Genomic DNA, 25,437 nt, shown 5'->3' with positions numbered 1-25,437 from the left:
TCAGTTAAGTAATGAGGTCCTTACATCAAAGCAGATCATAAAATTCCACGTGATTATCAGAAAGACTACAAAATTGTTAAACTGCACTGAGCTATACCTGTGAAGGAAGTGTTACAAGTGATGTAGTCTTAAAGTAAGGGAATTATCAAGGTTTTATTGTGAAGGAACATCAAAGGCTAAAATGGCTTCTCATAGACTGTGAATTCCATTTAAAATGTGTATGTGGTTTTGTTTCATAGAAATCCATGAAAAATATTGTATACCACCTCTTCCATACTACTAAATTAAAAGTGCCCTTAAATCATTAATGATTCATCCATACTCCCCCTTGAGAATCCTTTTACGCCCCACCCATTACTCGTCAGCCTCGCATTTTGTTGTGCATCCTTCCCAGGCTTAAAGTCTGTTTTGACTAAGGTGGAATCATACAGCACAGAAGGAGGCTATTCTGCCCATTGTCTCCACATCATTGTTGCAATTATACAGGGTCTTGGTGAGGCCATACCTGGAGTATAGTGTGCAGTGTTGGTTCCTTATCTGAGGAAGGATGTCCTTGCTAGAGAGGGAGTGCAGAGAAGGTTTACCAGGCTGATTCCTGGGATGGCAGGTCTGTCATAAGTGAAGAGACTAAGTCGGTTAGGATTATATTCCCTGGAGTTTAGACGAGTGACAGGGAATCTCATAGAAACATAAATTCTAACAGGATGAAACAGGATAGATGCAGGAAGGATATTCTCAATGGTGGGGGTGTCCAGAACCAGGGGTTATAGTCTAAGGATATGGGGTAAACCTTTTAGTAAGGAGTCTAACAACACCAGGTTAAAGTCCAACAGGTTTATTTGGTAGCAAACACCACTAGCTTTCGGAGCGCTGCTCCTTCGTCAGATGGAGTGGAAATCTGAGCAGATTTCCACTCCATCTGACGAAGGAGCAGCGCTCCGAAAGCTAGTGGCATTTGCTACCAAATAAACCTGTTGGACTTTAACCTGGTGTTGTTAGACTCCTTACTGTGTTTTCCCCAGTCCAACGCCGGCATTTCCACATCATGTAAACCTTTTAGGACAGAGATGAGAAATTTCTTCACCCAGAGAGTGGTCAGCCTGTGGAATTCTCTACCAGCGAAAGCAGTTGAGGTCAGAACATTGTATGTTTTCAAGAGGCAGTTGGATATAGCAGTTGGGGCGAAGGGGATCAAAGGATATTGGGGGGGTGGGGGTGGGGGAGGTGGGATCAGGCTATTGAATTGGATGATCAGCCATGATCATAATAAATGCAGAGCAGGCTCAAAGGGCCGAATGGCCTACTTCTTTCTATGTTTCTATGTACCTGTGCTGGCTCTTTCCAACTAGACCCACTCTCCTTTCCTTTCCCCATAACCCTGCAGATTTCTCCTTTTCAAACATTTGTCCAAAACCCTTTAAAAAGTTAACATTAAAACGGCTTCCACCACTTTCACATGTAATGCATTCCCATCTCACCTTCTCAAAGACAAAGACAATTAGGGATGGATTGTAAATGCAGGCCGAGCCAGCAGCACCCATATCCTGTTAAAGACATTTTAAAAATCACAAAAACTCACTGTGTAAGAAAAATTTGTCTTTGTCTCTCTGATATTTATCTCAAGTATCTTAAATCTGTATTCTCTGGTTAACAACCCTCCTGTCGGCTGTACCTATGCCACAGGACCCTTCATAAATCTCTCCTTCACCTTTTATGCCCTAAGGAGAATAATGTGGAGATGCCGGCGTTGGACTGGGGTAAACACAGTAAGAAGTTTAACAACACCAGGTTAAAGTCCAACAGGTTTATTTGGTAGCAAAAGCCACACAAGCTTTCGAGGCTCTGAGCCCCTTCTTCAGGTGAGTGGGAATTCTGTTCACAAACAGAACTTATAAGACACAGACTCAATTTACATGAATAATGGTTGGAATGCGAATACTTACAACTAATCCAGTCTTTAAGAAACAAAACAATGGGAGTGGAGAGAGCATCAAGACAGGCTAAAAAGATGTGTATTGTCTCCAGACAAGACAGCCAGTGAAACTCTGCAGGTCCACGCAACTGTGGGAGTTACAAATAGTGTGACATAAATTCTGATTCTAGGATCGCATGATAAAGACTCAGGAGGAAAAAAGCAGAAATATTTATGTGAAATAGTGTGACATAAACCCAATATCCCGGTTGAGGCCGTCCTTGTGTGTGCGGAACCTGGCTATCAGTTTCTGCTCCGCGACTCTGCGCTGTCGTGTGTCGCGAAGGCCGCCTTGGAGAACGCTTACCCGAATATCAGAGGCCGAATGCCCGTGACCGCTGAAGTGCTCCCCAACAGGAAGAGAACAGTCTTGCCTGGTGATTGTCGAGCGGTGTTCATTCATCCGTTGTCGCAGCGTCTGCATAGTTTCCCCAATGTACCATGCCTCGGGACATCCTTTCTTGCAGCGTATCAGGTAGACAACGTTGGCCGAGTTGCAAGAGTATGTACCGTGTACCTGGTGGATGGTGTTCTCACGTGAGATGATGGCATCTGTGTCGATGATCCGGCACGTCTTGCAGAGGTTGCTGTGGCAGGGTTGTGTGGTGTCTTGGTCACTGTTCTCCTGAAGGCTGGGTAGTTTGCTGCGGACAATGGTCTGTTTGAGGTTGTGCGGTTGTTTGAAGGCAAGAAGTGGGGGTGTGGGGATGGCCTTGGCGAGATGTTCGTCTTCATCAATGACATGTTGAAGGCTCCGGAGGAGATGCCGTAGCTTCTCCGCTCCGGGGAAGTACTGGACAACGAAGGGTACTCTGTCCACTGTGTCCCGTGTTTGTCTTCTGAGGAGGTCGGTGCGGTTTTTCGCTGTGGCGCGTTGGAACTGTTGATCAATGAGTCTAGCGCCATATCCTGTTCTTATGAGGGCATCTTTCAGCGTCTGGAGGTGTCTGTTGCGATCCTCCTCATCCGAGCAGATCCTGTGTATACGGAGGGCTTGTCCGTAGGGGATGGCTTCTTTAACGTGTTTAGGGTGGAAGCTGGAGAAGTGGAGCATCGTGAGGTTATCCGTGGGCTTGCGGTACAGTGAGGTGCTGAGGTGACCGTCCTTAATGGAGATGCGCGTGTCCAAGAATGCAACCGATTCCGGAGAGTAGTCTATGGTGAGCCTGATGGTGGGATGGAACTTGTTGATGTCATCATAGAGTTGTTTCAGTGATTGTTCACCATGAGTTCAAAGGAAGAAAATGTCATCGATGTATCTAGTGTATAGCACCGGTTGAAGGTCCCGTGCGGTGAAGAAGTCTTGTTCGAACCTGTGCATGAAGATGTTGGCATATTGAGGTGCAAATTTGGTCCCCATGGCTGTTCCGTGTGTCTGGATGAAGAACTGGTTGTTGAAGGTGAAGATATTGTGGAGAGGATCGCCAAGAAGATCGCGCATATCGACACAGACATCAAGTTTCTACAAAGATGCAAGAAAGCAGACAAGATACCGAAAGGACTACAGATCACGAACCCACTCAGGTCAACCTATAACACAGACTACGCTGAGAGACTTTGCCGTCGCACCTCTCTCACCCTCCTCAACCACCTCATACACCAACTCTACAGCAAACGCCGCAGCCTGGAAACCAAGATCGAATCCATATTCTCAACTTGCGCTCAGGACGCAGACCAGCTGCGAAACGCTGCCAAGCAGACGAGACAAAGGAACTACACCATCTACATGCACACCAAGAACAGGAAACTTGAGAAACTCGGCATCACCACCAGCAGCAACCAAGCCTCCCCCGGTACCACAGTAGGAAACAGTCCCACTGCAGGGAAGTCCATTGTCAACTTGTCCGACTACACACTTCAACCAGATGAAATCGAAGTTCTCAGCCGAGGGCTTAATTTTTGCCCCACCACCAAAATAGACCCCATCAGTCTCGCAGCAGACACAGAGGAATTCATCAGGCGAATGAGGCTGAGGGAGTTCTTCCACAAACCCCAAGAGGCCAACAACGAACACAATGAGACAGCCAATGAACTGGAACAGCCGACAGAGAGATCCGCAGTGCATCCGAAGAGGAAAGAGTCGAATTGGACTCCTCCGGAAGGCCGCTGCCCTCGACTTGACATGTATGCCCAAGCCGTCAGGAGGTGCGTCAACACCAAATTCATCAGCCGCACTCACAAGACAGCCCCGAACATCACCCAAGCACAACGTAACGCCATCCACGCTCTCAAGACCAACCGCAACATTGTCATCAAACCAGCAGACAAAGGAGGGGCCATCGTCATACTGAACAGAACGGATTACTGCAAAGAAGTGTACCGACAACTCAACAACGAGGAACACTACAGACAGTTACCTGCAGATCCGACCAAAGAACACACCCGTCAACTCAACACTCTGATCAAGACCTTTGATCCGGACCTTCAGAACACCCTCCGTGCTCTCATCCCACGTACTCCCCGCGTTGGAGATCTCTACTGCCTCCCGAAGATACACAAGGCAAACACACCCGGCCGTCCCATCGTATCGGGCAATGGGACCCTGTGCGAGAACCTCTCCGGCTATGTCGAGGGCATCCTGAAACCCATTGTACAAAGAACCCCCAGCTTTTGTCGCGACACGACGGACTTCCTACAGAAACTCGGCACACATGGAGCAGTTGAACCAGGAGCGCTCCTCGTCACAATGGATGTCTCAGCACTCTACACCAGCATCCCCCATGACGATGGCATTGCTGCAACGGCCTCAGTGCTCAGCGCCAACAACTGCCAGTTTCCAGATGCAATTTTACATCTCATCCGCTTCATCCTGGACCACAATATCTTCACCTTCAACAACCAGTTCTTCATCCAGACACACGGAACAGCCATGGGGACCAAATTTGCACCTCAATATGCCAACATCTTCATGCACAGGTTCGAACAAGACTTCTTCACCGCACGGGACCTTCAACCGGTGCTATACACTAGATACATCGATGACATTTTCTTCCTTTGGACTCATGGTGAACAATCACTGAAACAACTCTATGATGACATCAACAAGTTCCATCCCACCATCAGGCTCACCATAGACTACTCTCCGGAATCGGTTGCATTCTTGGACACGCGCATCTCCATTAAGGACGGTCACCTCAGCACCTCACTGTACCGCAAGCCCACGGATAACCTCACGATGCTCCACTTCTCCAGCTTCCACCCTAAACACGTTAAAGAAGCCATCCCCTACGGACAAGCCCTCCGTATACACAGGATCTGCTCGGATGAGGAGGATCGCAACAGACACCTCCAGACGCTGAAAGATGCCCTCATAAGAACAGGATATGGCGCTAGACTCATTGATCAACAGTTCCAACGCGCCACAGCGAAAAACCGCACCGACCTCCTCAGAAGACAAACACGGGACACAGTGGACAGAGTACCCTTCGTTGTCCAGTACTTCCCCGGAGCGGAGAAGCTACGGCATCTCCTCCGGAGCCTTCAACATGTCATTGATGAAGACGAACATCTCGCCAAGGCCATCCCCACACCCCCACTTCTTGCCTTCAAACAACCGCACAACCTCAAACAGACCATTGTCCGCAGCAAACTACCCAGCCTTCAGGAGAACAGTGACCAAGACACCACACAACCCTGCCACAGCAACCTCTGCAAGACGTGCCGGATCATCGACACAGATGCCATCATCTCACGTGAGAACACCATCCACCAGGTACACGGTACATACTCTTGCAACTCGGCCAACGTTGTCTACCTGATACGCTGCAAGAAAGGATGTCCCGAGGCATGGTACATTGGGGAAACTATGCAGACGCTGCGACAACGGATGAATGAACACCGCTCGACAATCACCAGGCAAGACTGTTCTCTTCCTGTTGGGGAGCACTTCAGCGGTCACGGGCATTCGGCCTCTGATATTCGGGTAAGCGTTCTCCAAGGCGGCCTTCGCGACACACGACAGCGCAGAGTCGCGGAGCAGAAACTGATAGCCAGGTTCCGCACACACAAGGACGGCCTCAACCGGGATATTGGGTTTATGTCACACTATTTCACATAAATATTTCTGCTTTTTTCCTCCTGAGTCTTTATCATGCGATCCTAGAATCAGAATTTATGTCACACTATTTGTAACTCCCACAGTTGCGTGGACCTGCAGAGTTTCACTGGCTGTCTTGTCTGGAGACAATACACATCTTTTTAGCCTGTCTTGATGCTCTCTCCACTCCCATTGTTTTGTTTCTTAAAGACTGGATTAGTTGTAAGTATTCGCATTCCAACCATTATTCATGTAAATTGAGTCTGTGTCTTATAAGTTCTGTTTGTGAACAGAATTCCCACTCACCTGAAGAAGGGGCTCAGAGCCTCGAAAGCTTGTGTGGCTTTTGCTACCAAATAAACCTGTTGGACTTTAACCTGGTGTTGTTAAACTTCTTACTAAGGAGAATAATCCAGACTTCTTTAGTTTCTTCATGTAACTAAACTTCCTTGCTCCTAATACCAATCTGTTTTTAAAAAAGTAACTCTTCTGACGATTGTCTGTTGTAACAGAAATACCTTGATGAGCACACATAAACATGCAGGCTGGGTGATCCTACTGAGGTGTCCACAGGTGTCCTGGAATGAGTACAATGTGAAGACATTCAAGGTGACTGTCACCTACACAATTGGAGGCAATCCCAGACACCAGCATGGCACACAGAGATGTTGAAGATCAGATAACTCAGCTCTAGGACATCACTGCAGGAGTTTCTCAGGATAGTATCCCAGACCCACCCTGTTCAGTTGCTTTATCAATGACCTTCCTTCCTTCATAAGGTCAGAAGTGGGGATGCACAATCAGCACCATTCACAACTACTCAGATACTGAAGCGGTTCATGTCCAAATGCAGCAAGACCTAGACATTATCCAGTCTGGGCTGACAAGTAGTGAGTGACATTCATGTCACACGTGCCAGGCAATGGTCATCTCCAACAAGAGAGAGTCTAACCATCTGCCAATGACATTCAATGGCTTACCATCACTGAATTCCCCACTGTCAATATTCTAGGAATTACCGTTGACCAGAAACTTAACTGGACAAGCCATACAAATACTGTGGCTACGAGAGCAGGTCAAAGGCTGGTAACTCACCTCCTGACTCACCAAAGTCTGTGCACCGTCTACAAGGCATAAGTCAGGAGTGCAATAGAATACTCCTCCCTTGCCTCGGTGAGTGCAGCTCCAACAGCATTGAGGAAGCCTGACACCATCCGAGACAAAACAGCCTGTTTAATTGGCACCACATCCACAAACAGTCATTCCTTCCACCACCGACAAACAGTGACAGCCATGTGTACCATCTACAAGATGCACAGCAGGAACTCACCAAGGTTCCATAGGCAGCACTTTCCAAACTCACAACCACAACCATCTAGAAGGACAAGAGCAGCAGATATCTGGGAACACCACCTGGAGGTTCCTCGCCAAGCCACTCACCATCCTGACTTGGAAATATATTGCCATTCCCGCACTGTTGCCTGGGTCAAAATCCTGGAAGTCCCTCCCTAACAGCACTGTGGGCGTACATACATCATGTGGACTGCAGTGGTTCAAGAATTGCCGGCATGACTGGCTCCGCAGAGATCAGGATGCCCTTTTTAAAGAATATCTCAGAATAATGCTACAGATACCCCAATACTTGCTGGCAAAGACTCCCGCCAATCGTCGGCAGGAGGCCTCTTCAGGCCGCCCCCTTCTGACACCCCCCTTTCAGGTCCCACCCTTTGGCACTGCCAGGTTGACACTGCAAGGGTGCCAGGGGGCAGTGCCAGGGCACTGTTCAGCCATGTCCTGGACAACTTGGGGGACTACAATGACCTCTGAGACCTCTGGCATAGTCATCGCATCTAGTTGGAGATCAGTTGTGATTCCCACCAGTGCAATGTTGTGCTGGCAGGTGGGAGAATTACAGGAGCCAGGTGAAGTCAGCTTAAAGTGGATTCTGAATATGTAATTTAAAATTTATCTGTGCTAATCTAGTTCATGTCCAACGGGCAGGGCCAGAGAACTGCCCCCAAAGTCTCCGGGGGCACTGTCACTGTCATTTATAGTACAACATTTGGACCCTGTAAACTTCATTGGTAGAGTAAGAATCTATGTACCTCCCCTTTGCAGACCTTCGCTCCTCATAGCTTGTCCACCTTCCTGCAACTCATGTTACTCCTGCCCTTGGCCAGCTGCCCTCCTCCTTCTCCATCTCCTCCTCCTCTCCTACTCACTGGTGGATGCATCTTGTACAGACTGTACAATGTCCATAGGGAACACCATTTCACACCACAAATGGTGCAGTGCTCAAATATATCAGCAGCTCCAAGGTTTGGGACCCTCCCCTGAAAAATAGCTCTGAATCTGATCAGATATATTTGTACAACCAAAACATTCAGAATTAATCAATTCTCAGCAACCTTTCCTGCTAAAGTCAGGCATTTGGCCAACATCCAGCCATTATATCCTTCCTTTCATCTATCCACGAAAAAAAATTCATGATGCCCATCTGCTATGTCTCCCATGCACCCACCCTTATGGGCAATGTTTTATGACTAAGTATAGTTGCTGTATGGCTCACTTACGCATACTAGAAGGCGCGTATATTCGCACACAGGCCCTGCCCTTTTCAGACTGACGGAAAATGTCCACACTTTGCACCTTTTCCATCTTATCAAAAGCCCAGGGAAGAATCATCCCCTGGTTCATTCCGCAAGGGGAATACCTTGACTAATCAAATTCAACCTGCTCCCTTGAATTTGTACAAAGCTGAACAGCTAACTTCTTCATGGCAACATGCCCACGAACCAGAGTCCACTTGCCAGCCAGTCAGCACTCTATTTTCATGCAGTATAGTTCCAGTTCCAGTTTGGTAATTTCTTGTGAGCTATCCTGATGGGTGCAAGATGAAAAGCTTTGATCGCATGTCTTTTTTTCTCTGCTACACTGAAGTTCTATAGTACTGAATGACTACTTGGTTTATTTAAAAAGTTGTACTGCAGCAATTTGTTTCCAGACATAGGTGACCAGCTGGTAGAGTTTCCTCTGGGAACTGAACGTTACTGGGAAAATGAAGAGAGGTCAGATCAGGACAGATTACTAGAATAAGAAGGAAGTGGAGGGTTAGAGAGGTCATGGCTGCAGAGGGTCTTTATACTTCTTTCGCTTTAGTGCATGATATAGCTTTGCTTCACAAAGGAGGTTATGACTGAAATCTGCCAACTGCAGCAGCCACAGCTATGGCTGTGTAGCTTTGCACATCTGATCCATTTAAGACCGAAGTTTTAAATGATATTTTGCAGTATACTGTTTCAAAAGGGAGGTCACTGAGACTCTTTACACATGGAGACAACTTCATTTCCTTTCCCCTCTCAGAGACAAGCAGGCAGAGTGAGCAGAAACGTTTGTAGAGAAAGTAGATTTCTCATGTTGCAGTATGTCATTGACAGTAACTTACCCTGCATGTGCCTCATGTCAACTCAGCCACTTTCCTGAAATGATGAGAATTCTGTAACAGTCCCCTGGGCAAGCTGTATTTAACCCATCACAGCAAGCCAGAAGCTAACTATTGGGTGACAAGACTTATTCACTCATGACATGGCTTATGACTCTAATCCGGGACACATACCACCAGCATAAAATGAAAGCCATCCTAGAACAAGAAACTTGATAAAGTAGATCGTCAACATCCTCAAGCAACACTCCTGCTTTCTGGACTGCTCTGGAGGAGCTCTGCAAAACTCAGCATCATAAGCTACAATGTAGACAGTGCTTTCCTGCTCAAATTCTATGTTTTCAAATAATTTATGAGCATTACGATGACCTCAGTCAGACCTCCCACTCAATAATAGTTCCAGATGCTTTAGCTTTCCTCATCACTAACAATCGCAATTCTCCTTCCAACAACACATTTGATAAATTCAATCATGGCATAATACTCACACAACTAATCATTCTTGTAAATTCCCTTAATGCTGCTTTTGTGCATTTTGTGCCTACCCTTATGCTCCTATAAAGTGCATCCTTCATGGCTCTAGCCTGGATGGTGGAATGCTGCTATCCTTCAGTTGCTTCATTAATGACCTTCCCTCCATCATAAGGTCAGAAGAGTTCGCCGATGATTGCACAATGATTTGATTTGATTTGATCAAATTATTGTCACATGTATTAACATACAGTGAAAAGTATTGTTTCTTGTGCGCTATACAGACAAAGCATACCATTCATAGAGAAGGAAACGAGAGAGTGCAGAATGTAGTGTTGCAGTCATTGCTAGGGTGTTGAGAAAAATCAACTTAATGCAACGTAAGTCCATTCAAAAGTCTGACAGCAGCAGGGAAGAAGCTGCTCTTGAGTCGGTTGATACGTGACCTCAGACTTTTGTATCTTTTTCCCGACGGAAAAAGGTGAAAGAGACAATGTTTGGCACCATTCACAACTCCTCAGATATTGAAGCAGTGCATGTTCAAATGCAACAAGATCTGGACAATATCCAGACTTGGGCTGACAAGTGGCAAGTAACATTTGCGCCACACAAATGCCAGGCAATGACCATCACCAATAAGAGACACTCTAACCACCACCTCTTGACATTTAAGGAAGTTACCATCACTGAATTCCCCACTATCAACATCCTTGGGGTTACTATTGACCAGAAACTCAACTGGACTCGCCACATAAACACAGTGGCTACAAGAGCAGGCCAGAGGCTAGGAATACTGCGGCGAGTAACTCACCTCCTGACTCCCCAAAGACTGTCCACCATCTACAAGGCACAAGTCAGGAGTGTGATAGAATACTCCCCACTTCCTTGGATGGGTGCAGCTCCAACAACGCTCAAGAAGCTTGATATCATCCAGGACAAAGCAATCAGCTTGGTTGGCAACACATCCACAAACATTCACTCCCTCCACCACTGACACTCAGTTGCAACAGTGTGTGCTATTCACACGATGCACTGCAACAATTCACCAAAGATCCTTAGACAGCACCTTCCAAGCTCGCAATCACTTCCATTTAGAATTACAAGGGCAGATACATGGGAACACTACCACCGGCAAGCTCCCCTCCAGTCACTCACCATCCTGACTTGGAAATATATCACCATCCTTTGCAGTCGCTGGGTCAAAATCTTGGAATTCCCTCCCACAGCACATGGACTGCAGTGATTCAAGAACAGTAAGAAGTTTCACAACACCAGGTTAAAGTCCAACAGGTTTATTTGGTAGCACAAGCTTTCAGAGTGTTGCTCCTTCTTCAGGTGAGTGAAGAGTTGTGTTCACAAACAGGGCATACATAGACACAGATTGAATTTACAAGATAATGGTTAGAATGCAAGTCTTAACAGGTAATCAAGTCTTTACAGGTGCAGACAATGCGAGTGGAGAGAGGGTTAAGCAGAGTAGCAGGGTAGGGAGTAGAAATGCTGTCATCCTGATGGGGATGGGGGCAGTTTTGTGCTCCATAAAGCCATTGCTATTCTCGCAAGACAGCATCTCAGCTGTTCTACTTATCTGTTGGAAACCGGATTAATTAACTTCTTGGAAACACATTTGAAAACTGGAGACATGAGAGCAACATTCAGATCTTTAAGATAAAAAAGCAAAATACTGCGGATGCTGGAATCTGAAACACGAACAGAAAATGCTGGAAATTTCAGTAGGTCAGATAGCATCTGTGGGGAGAGAATAGAGCCAACATTTCGAGTCTAGATGACCCTTCGTCAGAACTAAGAGCAAAGAGAATCAGCAGAGATTTATACAATTGGGGAGGGGGAGCGGAATTGGACAAAGGGAATGTAAATCAAGATATAGAAGGCTGAGAAGATGCTAACAGTGTGCATTAAGTGATCAGAATGTGAGAATGGCAAAACAGAGGTACAGATTGTTAAAGTGTCCGATTAGGCACTTTTACAACTTTCTGGACTGAACATTGAGTTCAACAACTTCAGAGGATGAACTCTCTCCTCCACCTTCACCCCATGTCCATTTATTTTATTCCATTTCATCTCATTCATCCATTTTATCATCCTTCTTTTTCACTTCTATTTTTCCACTTCTCCATTCCAGCTCTCCTTTTTTCCACAACCCCCACCCGCCCCTTCAGTGCAACTGCCACATTCCTCAAGCAGTCCTTTAACCATCTGTACCCCTGTCTTCAGCATGGAGACGGAGGTACAAATGGTTTAACATGGCCAATCCATGGAGTGTGGGAGGAAACTGGAGCACCTGGAGGAAACCCACGCAGACACGGAGAGAATGTGAAAACTCCGCACAGGCAGTCACCCGAGGTCGGAATTGAACCCGGGTCCCTGGTGTTGTGAGGGTTGAGCTGTGGTCATGGTAGAGAAGAAACTTTTCCTATCGGCAGCTTTTTAGTTCGAAGAGATTGGGGATGAGAAATGAAAGATTCAGTATAGAGACATACCCTCATCATTAATTCCTTCAGCCCACCAGTGATCACACACTTAGTGATCTTCCATCCCATGAGGGTTGGCATTTTCATCTTCATGCAGGCATGCTTGTCCTCTTCCAGTTCTCCTATTGCCTGCAAGAAGGAGAGAGGTGTGTCTTCAGGGGGTGCAGGAGCAGAGGGACCTGGGTGTGCATAAATCATTGAAGGTGGTACTACAGGTGGAGAGAGCAATTAAAGTATATAGTATCCTTGGCTTTATTAATAAGAAGTCTCACAACACCAGGTTAAAGTCCAACAGGTTTATTTGGTAGCAAAAGCCACTAGCTTTCAGAGCACTGGTCCTTCATCAGGTGAGCGGGAGTTCTGTTCACAAACAGGGCCTATAAAGACACAAACTCAAGTTTGAGTTTGTATCTTTATATGCCCTGTTTGTGAACAGAACTCCCACTCACCCGATGAAGGGGCAGCGCTCCGAAAGCTAATGGCTTGTGCTACCAAATAAACCTGTTGGACTTTAACCTAGTGTTGTGAGACTTCTTACTGTGTTTACCCCAGTCCAACGCCAGCATCTCCACATCTTTATTAATAAGGGCATAGAATACAAGGGCCAGGAGGTTATGCTGAACTTATACAAGATACTAGTTGGACCTCAGCTAGAATATTGTGTACAGTTCTGGACGTTACACAATAGGAAGAATGTGAATGCATTGGAGAAAGCGCAGAAGCGGTATACAAGAATGTTTCGGGGAGGAGAAACTTCAGTTATGAGGATAAATTGGGGAGGTTGGGACTGTTGACCCTGAAGAGGAAAATGCTAAGAGGAGATTTGATGTAGATATACAAAATCATGAAGTGGCTGGACAGAGGAGATAGGGAGAAACTGTTCCCACTCATAAAATGATCAAAAATGAGAGCGCACAGATTTAAAGTGATTAAAGAAGCAAATACGATGTGAGAAAACAGCTTTTCCACACAGGAGGTTGTTCAGGTCTGGAATGCATGGTCCGGAAGTATGGTGGAGGCAAGTTCAATTAAGGAATTCAAGAGAGAATTAGATGATTATTTGAATAGAAAAAATGTGCAGGGGTATTGGGAAAGAGCAGGGGAATGGCACTAAGTCATCATTATCGTACGGAGAGCCAGTGCAGATATTATGGGCTGAATGGCTTGCTTCAGTGCTGTAACAGTTTAGTGATTGTGCAATTCAGTTTGGATAATAATGCTGTCATAGGCGAGTAGCTACCATTGTATTTGAATTATGAGTGTGGAAGCAAAACTTACAATCACTATAAGTGTATGAGTATGAGGTAAAACATAGGGTTGGGTGCTGAGTACAGATTGATATAGATTATTAGTACGTAGGTGGTGCTGTATACAGAACTGAGCAGTGGACAATGTGTAGTGCAGTTTATAAGATATACCACTTGAAGATGAACTCTCTAGCTTGGCAACTCATATCAGATAATTAAACTTTCTCCTGTATTATTTCCATGCTCCTGGAACAACACCCCTGACATTCATCTACATTACTATTTGTTCCCATTACCTCTGGAACACATTTCTGGAGGATCTCTCCTGTTCAGGGTTACATAAAGGTCACTTCCTGCTACCGCTGACATTCTACCAGTGACAGGATGGGCCCTCTGTCAGGTAGAAATACTATTCAATGAAGGTAAGTAGCATTGCTGCGAGCTTGGAGGAGGGATGAGCATTGTGGGGGATCTCCTGATTGGGCACTCTCTGCCCTCATCAACAATATCCCACTCCTTGTTGACCACTGGGGCTTGCCTGACTGGTCACGGCAAGCCTGAGCCCACATACCTGATGTCAGAGCAGCATGCATTACCCTGTTCTTTAAAATAAAGTTAAAGTTTAAAGTTTATTTATTAGTCACAAGTAAGGCTTACATTAACACTGCAATGAAGTTACTATGAAATACTGAGAGTTCTAGACTGAGTGCAATCCCAGCTATGGCCACCGCTGAGCTGGCGCTGCCCGTGGCTTTCTAGCTTTCTTTGGGGCACCACTGCTTACCTGGTGCTTAATGTTTAGAACAATAGAAATTTAAAACTCAGGGCCTGGTCTATAACCCTTTCATGAACTATTTAGAAAGATACAAGCACACAGTTTACCCACATCAAGCCTCATTGTGATGTCTGTCATCTGTTACTCTCCACTGTGCCAACATTGTTCAGCCATATTACATGAGTTGTATACAGGACTCATCAGCCAGCTTTGGAAGCTTTTAACACCCATCCTCTGATGCTCCTGAATGGGTGGAATGGATGGATGAGTATCACAGAATAAAGTCATCGTGGCAGCTGCCAATGAAACTGGCACACACTTGCATTATCATTTTGTAGTGTTCACATATCAGTTGAACGTCGATGAAGTGGAAGGCCTTCCTGGCTTGTTTTCTTCTACCCTAATAGCTACACAAGTGAAGTCCCAGGGCACAAAGGAAGCTGTCAACTGCTGCAAATGCCAGTGCTCTCTCATTCTGACTGTTGGCATCTTTTGCAAAGGTAATGGCCAACGGTCTCCACTTTGAGTGCAATCAGTGATCCACTGCAAATTGAGCTCAAAATTGTGCTCGTTCTAAGGGGTCTTTCTTTTCCTCAATCTTCTGCTCAAACTCATTTCATATCGTCAGAAGTAGAATCTTGCCCGAACCAAACTGTGCAATTTTTTTTTGCATTTTGAAATATTCCTTGATAGTTTAAGAGTAGGAATTTGGTTATTAATACAACTCGAAAGGAATTTATCACAAAAAAATCATCTGTGATCAGTGTGTCCACCACCTCAGCATAACTCATTATTAACTAAATGACTTTGAAAAACAACTGAAAAATTTACTAGTTACATTTTTAATAATTTTTTTTAAAATGTAATCTTTTAAAATGTGTCTTTTGTGGGATGTGAGCCTCACTAGAAAAGCCAGCATTTGTTGCCCATCCCTAATTGACATTGAACTGACTGATTTGCTATGGGTCTGGAGTCACATGTAGGCCAGACCAGGTAAGGACTGTAGAATTCCTTCCCTAAAGATCATTAGTGAACCAGATGGGTTTATCGACAATTGATGAAAGTTTCATGGTCACCATTACTGAGATTAGCCCTGCAATGCTAGACATTATTAATGGAATTTAAATTCCACCAGCTTCTGTGATGGGATTTGAACTCATGTCCCCAAAGGGTTAGACTGGGTATCTAGATTACTGGTCCAGTGATGTTATCACTGCACCACCATCTTTCCCGATATATGGTAATGTTTTGGCACATGACTGACTTCCAATGCAATGTTCCCTGATATTGAACCAAACACCTTGGTAGAGGAGGTGGAGAGGAGGAGAGAGGCAATCTTTGCACAGCAGGCAAAAAGACTCTCCAAACAAACGTGCATAGACAATGGGGAAAGATAGCCATGAGGGACCATGTCAGGAGTCAAGTTCTTAGGGCATCATCCTGGGCCGTAAACGTTTCAGTGACTTCACATGAGCTGTCACGTGATCAGATGTCATATCCCACCCCAACCATGCCAGTAGCATCAGAGGCTGCTCAATGCACCACAGCCCAATCGCTCACCCAACAAATCCCATCAATCACAATTCATATCTAACATTCATAACTTCACCTTACACTTAGCAGTGCTGCAAGCATCATACACATCTCACAGCTTGTGTACACTGCAAACTATTCAACCATATTATCCAAATATTTTGCAGCACACCCATTGGCACATTTCACCTTCTCTTGCAGGACAGGTTGGCATACAGCACCTAACTGGTGGGGGACAGGTTGTCTGTCCTTACCCAGAGGAGGAGATGGTGGTCGCCATCATTGGAATGGCCAGAGGAAGGACTAAAACTGTCTGGGATGACAGTGTTCCCAGTGTCATCTATTTTCTCACATCACTCCCCCTTCATTCCATAATTTCTTCCATAGAATCCCTACAGTGCAGAGGGAGACCATTCAATCCATTGAGTCTGCATCGACTCTCTGAATGAACTTCCCACTTCCAATTCACAAACTGCAGATAGTGTAAGCAAAGATCATTCCAATTTACAAACTGCAGATAGTGTAAGCAAGCTGCTGTTGCCTTATATATTTGACTGGTATTCACAATGCTGCTAGCCAGCAAATTGAAAATAATAAGCAAATCAGCACACAAAAAGCAGGAAGCATGCTAACTCTCTTCAATGGATGCATCACATCAACCGATTGGACACACAAATTCCCACCACTTTGATTTTAACTAATAGACTGGGGGACCATCTTTAAAATCTAATTATGTTGTGATATCGGATTTTTGACTGTTCACTTATTCCCTAATGTTATTTCCAGAGGAATTCAGAAGGTTGGTCAGAAATGATCTTTCATTCCTATATCCATGGTGACTGCTATTAACAAGGTTATTATCGCACAGCAACATAATTTGGGTGTCCATATACATAAAATCACTAAAGACATGTGAACAGGTACAAAATGTAATCAAAAAGTGCCAATGTAGGATTGGCCTTTGTTTCATGAAGGCTGGAATACATAGGGGAGGAAGATATGATTAGGTTCTATAGAGGCGTGGTTGATCTCATCTGAAGTACTGTTGTCAGTTCTGGGCATCACAACTGAGGGAGATTTATTAGCCTTGAAGGGGATATTACACAGATTCAGCAGAATGATTAAGGGATTAAGAGTTAAATTATGAAGAAAACTTAGAACATAAAAGCATAAAACTTTCACCCCTACTGGCCTGCTCTGCCATTCAATTTGATCATGATGAATCATCTACCCCTCCTTACCACAGGATCCACATATCTCCTGATTCCCTCAGCATCCAAAAATCTGACAATCTCTGTCTTGAATTTACTCAACAACCAAGCATCCAGAGCTCTATGTGGTAGAGAATTCCAAAGATTCACAACATTTGAGTAAAGAAATATCTCCTTTTCTCAGTCCTGAATGGACCATTCCTTATTCAGAGACTGAGACTGTTAGTTCTAAACTACCCAGTAGTATCCTCCCAGAAGCTACCCCAACAAATCTCTCCAGAATTTTATATGTTTCAAGGACATTATCTCTCATTCTTCCAAAAAGGGGATTTTTACAGTAACTTCATTGCAGTGTTAATGTAAGCCTACTTGTGACTAATGAATAAACTTTAAATTCTAAGGAATGTAGTCAATCCTTCCTCAAAGATCAATCCCCACGTTAGGATATAGGCTATCAGGCCCTGGGGACTTGTCTGCCTTCAAACACAATAGTCTGTTGAGTATTATTTCCCTATTGATGATTGTTTTAAGTTCCTCCCTTTCTATCACTTCTGCATTACCTGTTACTATTGGGATGATACTAGTGTCCTCCACCGTGAAAACTGAGACCAAATATTGATTTAGCATCTCTGCTATTTCTGTGTTCCCCACGATTAATTCCCCAGTCTCATCCTACCAAGGGATGAACGGCTACTCTCTTCCCTTTTATATACTTATAGAAGTTTTTGCTACCCTTTTATATATTTTGTGCTAGTTTTCATTCATAATTTACACTTGCTCTTTTTATTTCTTTTTAATAAATCTTTTGTTGATCTTTAAAATTTTCCCAAACTTCCAGCCTGCCACTGGCCTTTGCAATCTGGTATGCTTTAGTTTTTGTCTTTATGTTGTCTTTAACTTCCTTGCTTAGCCATGGATGTGTTTTCCTTTCTTATAGTCTTTCTTCCTCTCTGGAATATATTTCACTTGGGAGGAATTGAATATCAGAATCTCAGAAGATTAAGGAAATTTAGCATGTCAGCTGTGACTCTCACCCACTTTACAGATGCACCATATACAGCATTCTTTCTGGTTGTATCATAGCTTGGTATGGCTCCTGCTTTGTCCAAGACCACAAGAAACTACAAAAGGTCATGGATGTAGCCCAATTCATCACGCAAACCAGCCTCCCATCCGTTGACTCTGTCTACACTTCGGAAAAGCAGCCAGCATAACTAAGGGCCCCTACACCCCGGACATACCCTCTTCCACCTTCTTCCATCGGGAAAAAGATACAAAAGTCTGGGGTCGCGTACCAACCGATTCAAGAACAGTTTCTTCCCTGCTGCCATCAGACTTTTGAATGGACCTATCTTGCACTAAGTTAATCATTCTCTACACACTAGCTATGACTGTAACACTACATTCTGCATACTCTCCTTGTCTTCTCTATGAATGGTATGCTTGTCTGTATCGCATACAAGAAACAATATTCTTCACTGTACACTAAGACATATGACAATACTAAATCAAATCAAATCAATTCTCCTTAAACAACTGCAACTGCTCATCAACTGTCCTACCTTTCAGCCTTCCTGACCAGACCAGCAGGGCCAAGTCTGTCCTCATACCTACGTAATTACCCTCAAAATTCAGTTTGAGGGTGAAAAACTGGAGTCCCATACTCCAGAATGTGAGTGTGGGTCTCCAGTTTCTCACCCTCAAACTGAATTTTGAATTCTATCGTACCATGATCACTCTTCTCTAGAGGATCCTTAATTATGAGATAATTAATTAATTCCTGCTCATTACACAACACCAAATCCAGAATAGCCTGCTTTCTGGTTGGTTCCACAACATATATGAGGCAGATTGTTATCAGAAAATAAAAGGGAGGGACAGAACATGTGAACATCATTATGCAACAAGGAATTATACAAGAGTAGGGAAATTTGATAATAGAACAATCTTAAAGGCTTTGTGTCTAAATGCACAAAGCATTTGGAAAATAATTAATGAGTTAACAACACAAATAGAGAGAAAGGGGTATGATTTGATGGTAATTACTGAGACATGGTTACAAGGAGACCAGATGTGGGAATTGAATTATCCAAGAGTACTTATTGGATAGGCACATGGAGCACACCAGGATGATAGGGAGTGGGATAGCTTGATCTTGGTTTCAGATAAAGCTCGGCACAACATCGTGGGCCGAAGGGCCTGTTCTGTGCTGTACTGTTCTATGTTCTATGTTCTACTCAATATTTCAGAAGAATAGAAATATTGTGAAAATTCACTTCTGAAAAATCTGTCTCTAATTTTCAGAAGTAGTGCTGAAGGTTCTCTGACTATGATGGGTTACATAAGACATTAACAGCCCCAGTGAGCCGGAAAAGGAAGAAGAGGCATTGCAAAAAGATTGAGGTCTGCAATATTATAGGCTGCAGAAAGGTCAAGAAGGTCAAGGAGGCAAGAACAAAGAGGCAGCGATTTGTGACTTTGATTAGGACCATTCCTGTGCTGTAGCAGATGCAGAAACTTGATTGAGGCGATTTGAACATGGAGTTGTAGGAAAACTGGACCTGATTTTGGTAGACAAAATTGGTAGATATCTGAAGAAGAAAGTGAGGTTGGACATGTTGTGATTAAAATTATTATCTGTATATTAAATAACACTGTACAACTTTTGTCAAATAGATATTTGGAATACATTTTTTTTTAACATTCCTTGTTTCTATTACCAAGTAGGGAGGGGTGACCAAAGCATATTTTCAAACGGCCTTCCCACCATGATCCTGCTTTTCCCAATCTCTGCAATTTTAAGACAAGGCCTAGGCTGACTGGTCTGCTCATCCTAGCCCTACATGAGGCCCTTAAGTAATCAATTATTGATCAGTTCCTGCCAAGACTCAAAGTTCAGGCTGTTGGAGGAGTTCAGCAGCAGGCGAGAAACCTGAAAAGTAACCGTGTTCTGGCCTCGGGTGGGAAAGAGGACAGGGGCAGCACCCTCTGTCAGCAGCTTCCTTTTACTACTGGGCTCTCCCCTAAACGATCTGGCCCCTGCAGTTGTTCCCCCAGCATCTCCACTAACAACCGCACAGCCCTTTGTCCACCCCCCTGGGTGTCACTTCCACACCCTACACTGAGATCCCAAACTTACTTGGTGCAGGACATATTACACTTCATCTGGAGGCTGCCTGCAGTCCCAATCTTGTCCACTGCAGCTTCTGGCACTACAGGGATGAGAGAGTTGTCAGCCAATTAGATTTGCTAGCTACTGTCTGAGGCAGGACTTCAATCTGAGTGAGGGATGGCAAGAATGAACACTTGTTGGAGCGTTAAATAGCTGCGGGGCAGTCAGTGTTGACAGGGATGAGTTCACTACTAATTCCTCGGATCGCGAGGATGAAAACTAAGACCAAAAAGTCAGAAACAATTATAGTTGGAAGGAATATACTAGAAGAAATGAAAGTGAAGTTTGAACTGAATGCTTGTTGCTTTGGAATAAGTAGATAAGTTTGTTCACTTAGGACAAATGGTAACAGTGATGCTGCAGTCAGAAGGATAGAGATAGCCAGAAGTAAATTTGTGAAGATGTAAAATGTGTTTACAAGAGAATCAAGCTTGTAACAAGAAAAAAACTCATATGGTGCTTCATTCAGTCCATTTCCTTGCATCCCCCAGAAACCTAGACAAGAAATAAAGATCTGTGGAAGGAAATAGAGGCGTTTGAAATGTGGATGCTAAGACATATGTTAAAAATTCTCCATACAGACCGTACGACAAATGCAGGTGCTTGAAATTGCAAGAACAGAAAAGAAAATGTCATAATTTTGACCATTTGATTAGAGTTAAAAAGCTGCAGAGATCTCCGCCAGAGGACAATGTGGAAGGCAGCAAAAAGAGAGGTGAACCTCAAAGTAGTTGGATGATGGATGTCACAGAGCTGTTGCAGACAAGCTGTAGTGGATGTGTGAACATGGCACAAGGCAGATGAATGAAACACACCATGACAGCAGATCTCTTGCTTGGAGTAGCTGCAAGCAGCAACAGCAGCAGCTTGCATTTCCTAAGCTTGATCATATCATAGCAACTGAACACTTGTTTTGTATTTGCCAAATATTGCATTCACTTAGCAATTCTTCGTGTGACACTTTATTCTAGATACAATTATGCTGAATAAATAAGTGCAATGTTTGCATGAAATGTTACAATTTAAGCAATACAGTTCATGTTACTATAAATTATGTCTGCAATTGTGTGGTTGTGTGTACACTTGTGTAAGAATGAGTAATGAGGGGAACGCAGTGACGCAGTGGCATTGTCAATTAGACCCAGGTTAATACTCTGGGGATCTGGGTTTGAATCCCATCATGGCAGATGGTGGGATTTAAATTCAATAAAAAATCTGGAATTAAAAGATTGCAGATGTCAATATGCAGCCAATTCAATTCACTCCACGTGATATCAAGAAACGGCTGAAGGCACTGGATACTGCAAAGACTATGGGACATGTCAATATTCCGGCAACAGTACTCCAGAACTTGCTAAACCCTTAGTCAAGCTGTTCAAGTACAGCTCCAACATTGGCATCAACCCGGCAATGTAGAAAATGGTGCAGATATGTCCCGTACACAACAAACAGGACAAATCCAACCTGGGCAATCACTGCCATAGAGCCATAGAGGCCCAATTTGTACATGCCGCCCTTTTTTAGACCCCAAAGCAAGTCCCAATTGCCCGCATTTGGCCCATATCCCTCTATACCCATCTTACCGATGTAATTGTCTAAACACTTTTTAAAAGACAAAATTATACCTGCCTCCACTACGACCTCTGGCAGCTTGTTCCAGACACTCACCACCCTCTGTGTGAAGAATTTGCCCCTCTGGACACTTCTGTATCTCTCCCCTCTCACCTTAAACCTGTGCCCTCTGGTTTAGACTCCCCTCCCTTTGGGAAAAGATGTTGACTGTCTAGCTGATCTATACCCCTCATTATTTTGTAGACCTCTATAATATCACCCCGAAGCTTCCTAAGCTCCAGAGAAAAAAGTTTCAATCTATTAAGCCTCTCTTTATAACTCAAACCACCAAGTCCTGTAGCATCCTAGTAAATCTCTTCTGCAATCTTTCTAGCTGAATAATATCCTTTCTATAATAGGGTGACCAGAACTGTACACAGTATTTCAAGTGTGGCCTTACCAATGTCATGTACAACTTCAACAAGATGTCCCAACTCTTGTATTCAATGTTCTGACCAATGAAACCAAGCATGCTGAATGCCTTCTTCACCACTCTGTTCACCTGTGACTCCACTTTCAAGGAGCTATGAACATGTACCCCTAGATCGCTTTCTTCTGTAACGCTCCCCAATGTCCTACCATTAACTGAGTAAGTCCTGCCCTGGTTCAATCTACCAAAACGCATCACCTCGCATTTACCTAAATTAAACTCCATCTGCCATTCGTCAGCCCACTGGCCCAATTGATCAAGATCCTGTTGCAATTCGAGATAACCTTCACTGTCCACTATGCCACCAATCTTGGCGTCATCTGCAAACTTACTAACCGTGCCTCCTATATTCTCATCCAAATCATTAATATAAATGACAAATAACAGCTCTGATCCCTGAGGCACACCGCTGGTCACAGGTCTCCAGTTTAAAAAACAACCCTCGACAACCACCCTCTGGATTCTGTCATCAAGATGTGGAGATGTCGACGTTGGACTGGGGTAAACACAGTAAGATGTTTAACAACACCAGGTTAAAGTCCAACAGGTTTATTTGGTAGCAAAGGAACAAAGAACAAAGAACAAAGAACAGTACAGCACAGGAAACAGGCCCTTCGGCCCTCCAAGCCTGTGCCGCTCCTTGGTCCAACTAGACCAATCGTTTGTATCCCTCCATTCCCAGGCTGCTCATGTGACTATCCAGGTAAGTCTTAAACGATGTCAGCGTGCCTGCCTCCACCACCCTACTTGGCAGCGCATTCCAGGCCCCCACCACCCTCTGTGTAAAAAACGTCCCTCTGATGTCTGAGTTATACTTCGCCCCTCTCAGCTTGAGCCCGTGACCCCTCGTGATCGTCACCTCCGACCTGGGAAAAAGCTTCCCACTGTTTACCCTATCTATACCCTTCATAATCTTGTACACCTCTATTAGATCTCCCCTCATTCTCCGTCTTTCCAAGGAGAACAACCCGAGTCTACCCAATCTCTCCTCATAGCTAAGACCCTCCATACCAGGCAACATCCTGGTAAACCTTCTCTGCACTCTCTCCAATGCCTCCAAGTCCTTCTGGTAGTGCGGCGACCAGAACTGGACGCAGTACTCCAAATGTGGCCTAACCAGCGTTCTATACAGCTGCATCATCAGACTCCAGCTTTTATACTCTATACCCCGTCCTATAAAGGCAAGCATACCATATGCCTTCTTCACCACCTTCTCCACCTGTGTTGCCACCTTCAAGGATTTGTGGACTTGCACACCTAGGTCCCTCTGTGTTTCTATACTCCTGATGACTCTGCCATTTATTGTATAACTCCTCCCTACATTATTCCTTCCAAAATGCATCATTTCGCATTTATCCGGATTAAACTCCATCTGCCACCTCTCCGCCCAATTTTCCAGCCTATCTATATCCTGCTGTATTGCCCGACAATGCTCTTCGCTATCCGCAATTCCAGCCATCTTCGTGTCATCCGCAAACTTGCTGATTACACCAGTTACACCTTCTTCCAAATCATTTATATATATCACAAATAGCAGAGGTCCCAGTACAGAGCCCTGCGGAACACCACTGGTCACAGACCTCCAGCCGGAAAAAGACCCTTCGACCACTACCCTCTGTCTCCTATGGCCAAGCCAGTTCTCCACCCATCTAGCCACTTCTCCTTGTATCCCATGAGCCTTAACCTTCTTAACCAACCTGCCATGTGGGACTTTGTCAAATGCCTTACTGAAATCCATATAGACGACATCCACGGCCCTTCCTTCATCAACCATTTTTGTCACTTCCTCAAAAAACTCCACCAAATTTGTAAGGCACGACCTCCCTCTTACAAAACCATGCTGTCTGTCACTAATGAGATTGTTCCGTTCTAAATGCACATACATCCTGTCTCTAAGAATCCTCTCCAACAACTTCCCTGCCACGGACGTCAAGCTCACCGGCCTATAATTTCCTGGGTTATCCCTGCTACCCTTCTTAAACAACGGGACCACATTCGCTGTCCTCCAATCCTCAGGGACCTCACCCGTGTCCAAAGAAGCGACAAAGATTTCCGTCAGAGGCCCAGCAATTTCACCTCTCGTCTCCCTGAGCAGTCGAGGATAGATGCCATCAGGCCCTGGGGCTTTGTCAGTTTTAATGTTCCCTAAAAAACCTAACACTTCCTCTCTTGTAATGGAGATTTTCTCTGACGGGTCAACACCTCCCTCCGAGACACTCCCGGTTAACACGCCCCTCTCCTTCGTGAATACCGATGCAAAAAGCCACACAAGCTTTCGGAGCATTAAGCCCCTTCTTCAGGTGAGTGGGAATTCTGTTCCCACTCTGCCCTGTTTGTGAACAGAATTCCCACTCACCTGAAGAAGGGGCTAAAGGCTCCGAAAGCTTGTGTGGCTTTTTCTACCAAATAAACCTGTTGGACTTTAACCTGGTGTTGTTAAACTTCTTATTCTTCATCAAGCCAATTTTGTATCCATTGTATCTTTTCACCTTGGATCCCGTGAGATTTAATCTTATGCAACAACCTACCATGTGGTACAAAGAACAAAAGAACAATACAGCACAGGAACAGGCCCTTCGGCCCTCCAAGCCTGCGCCGCTCATGTGCCCACTAGACCTTTCTTTTGTATCCCTCTATTCCCAGTCTGTTCATGTGGTTATCTAGATAAGTCTTAAACGATCCCAGCGTGTCCGCCTCAATCACCTTGCTTGGCAGTGCATTCCAGGCCCCCACCACCCGCTGTGTAAAATACGTCCCCCTGACATCTGTGTTGAACCTTGCCCCCCTCACCTTGAACCCGTGACCCCTTGTGTTCGTCACCTCCGACCTGGGAAAAAGCTTCCCACTGTTCACTCTATCTATGCCCTTCATAATTTTATACACCTCTATTAGGTCGCCCCTCGTCCTCCGTCTTTCCAGGGAGAACAACCCCAGTTTACCCAATCTCTCCTCAGAGCTAAGACCCTCCATACATCCTGGTAAACCTTCTCTGTACGCTCTCCAAAGCCTCCACGTCCTTCTGGTAGTGTGGCGACCAGAACTGGA

This window comes from Mustelus asterias, chromosome 7 (genome assembly GCF_964213995.1).
Source record: "Mustelus asterias chromosome 7, sMusAst1.hap1.1, whole genome shotgun sequence".
NCBI classification, from domain to species: Eukaryota; Metazoa; Chordata; class Chondrichthyes; order Carcharhiniformes; family Triakidae; genus Mustelus; species Mustelus asterias.
The sequence above is the reverse complement of the archived record's forward strand: the minus strand, read 5'-3'. Positions refer to the sequence as shown.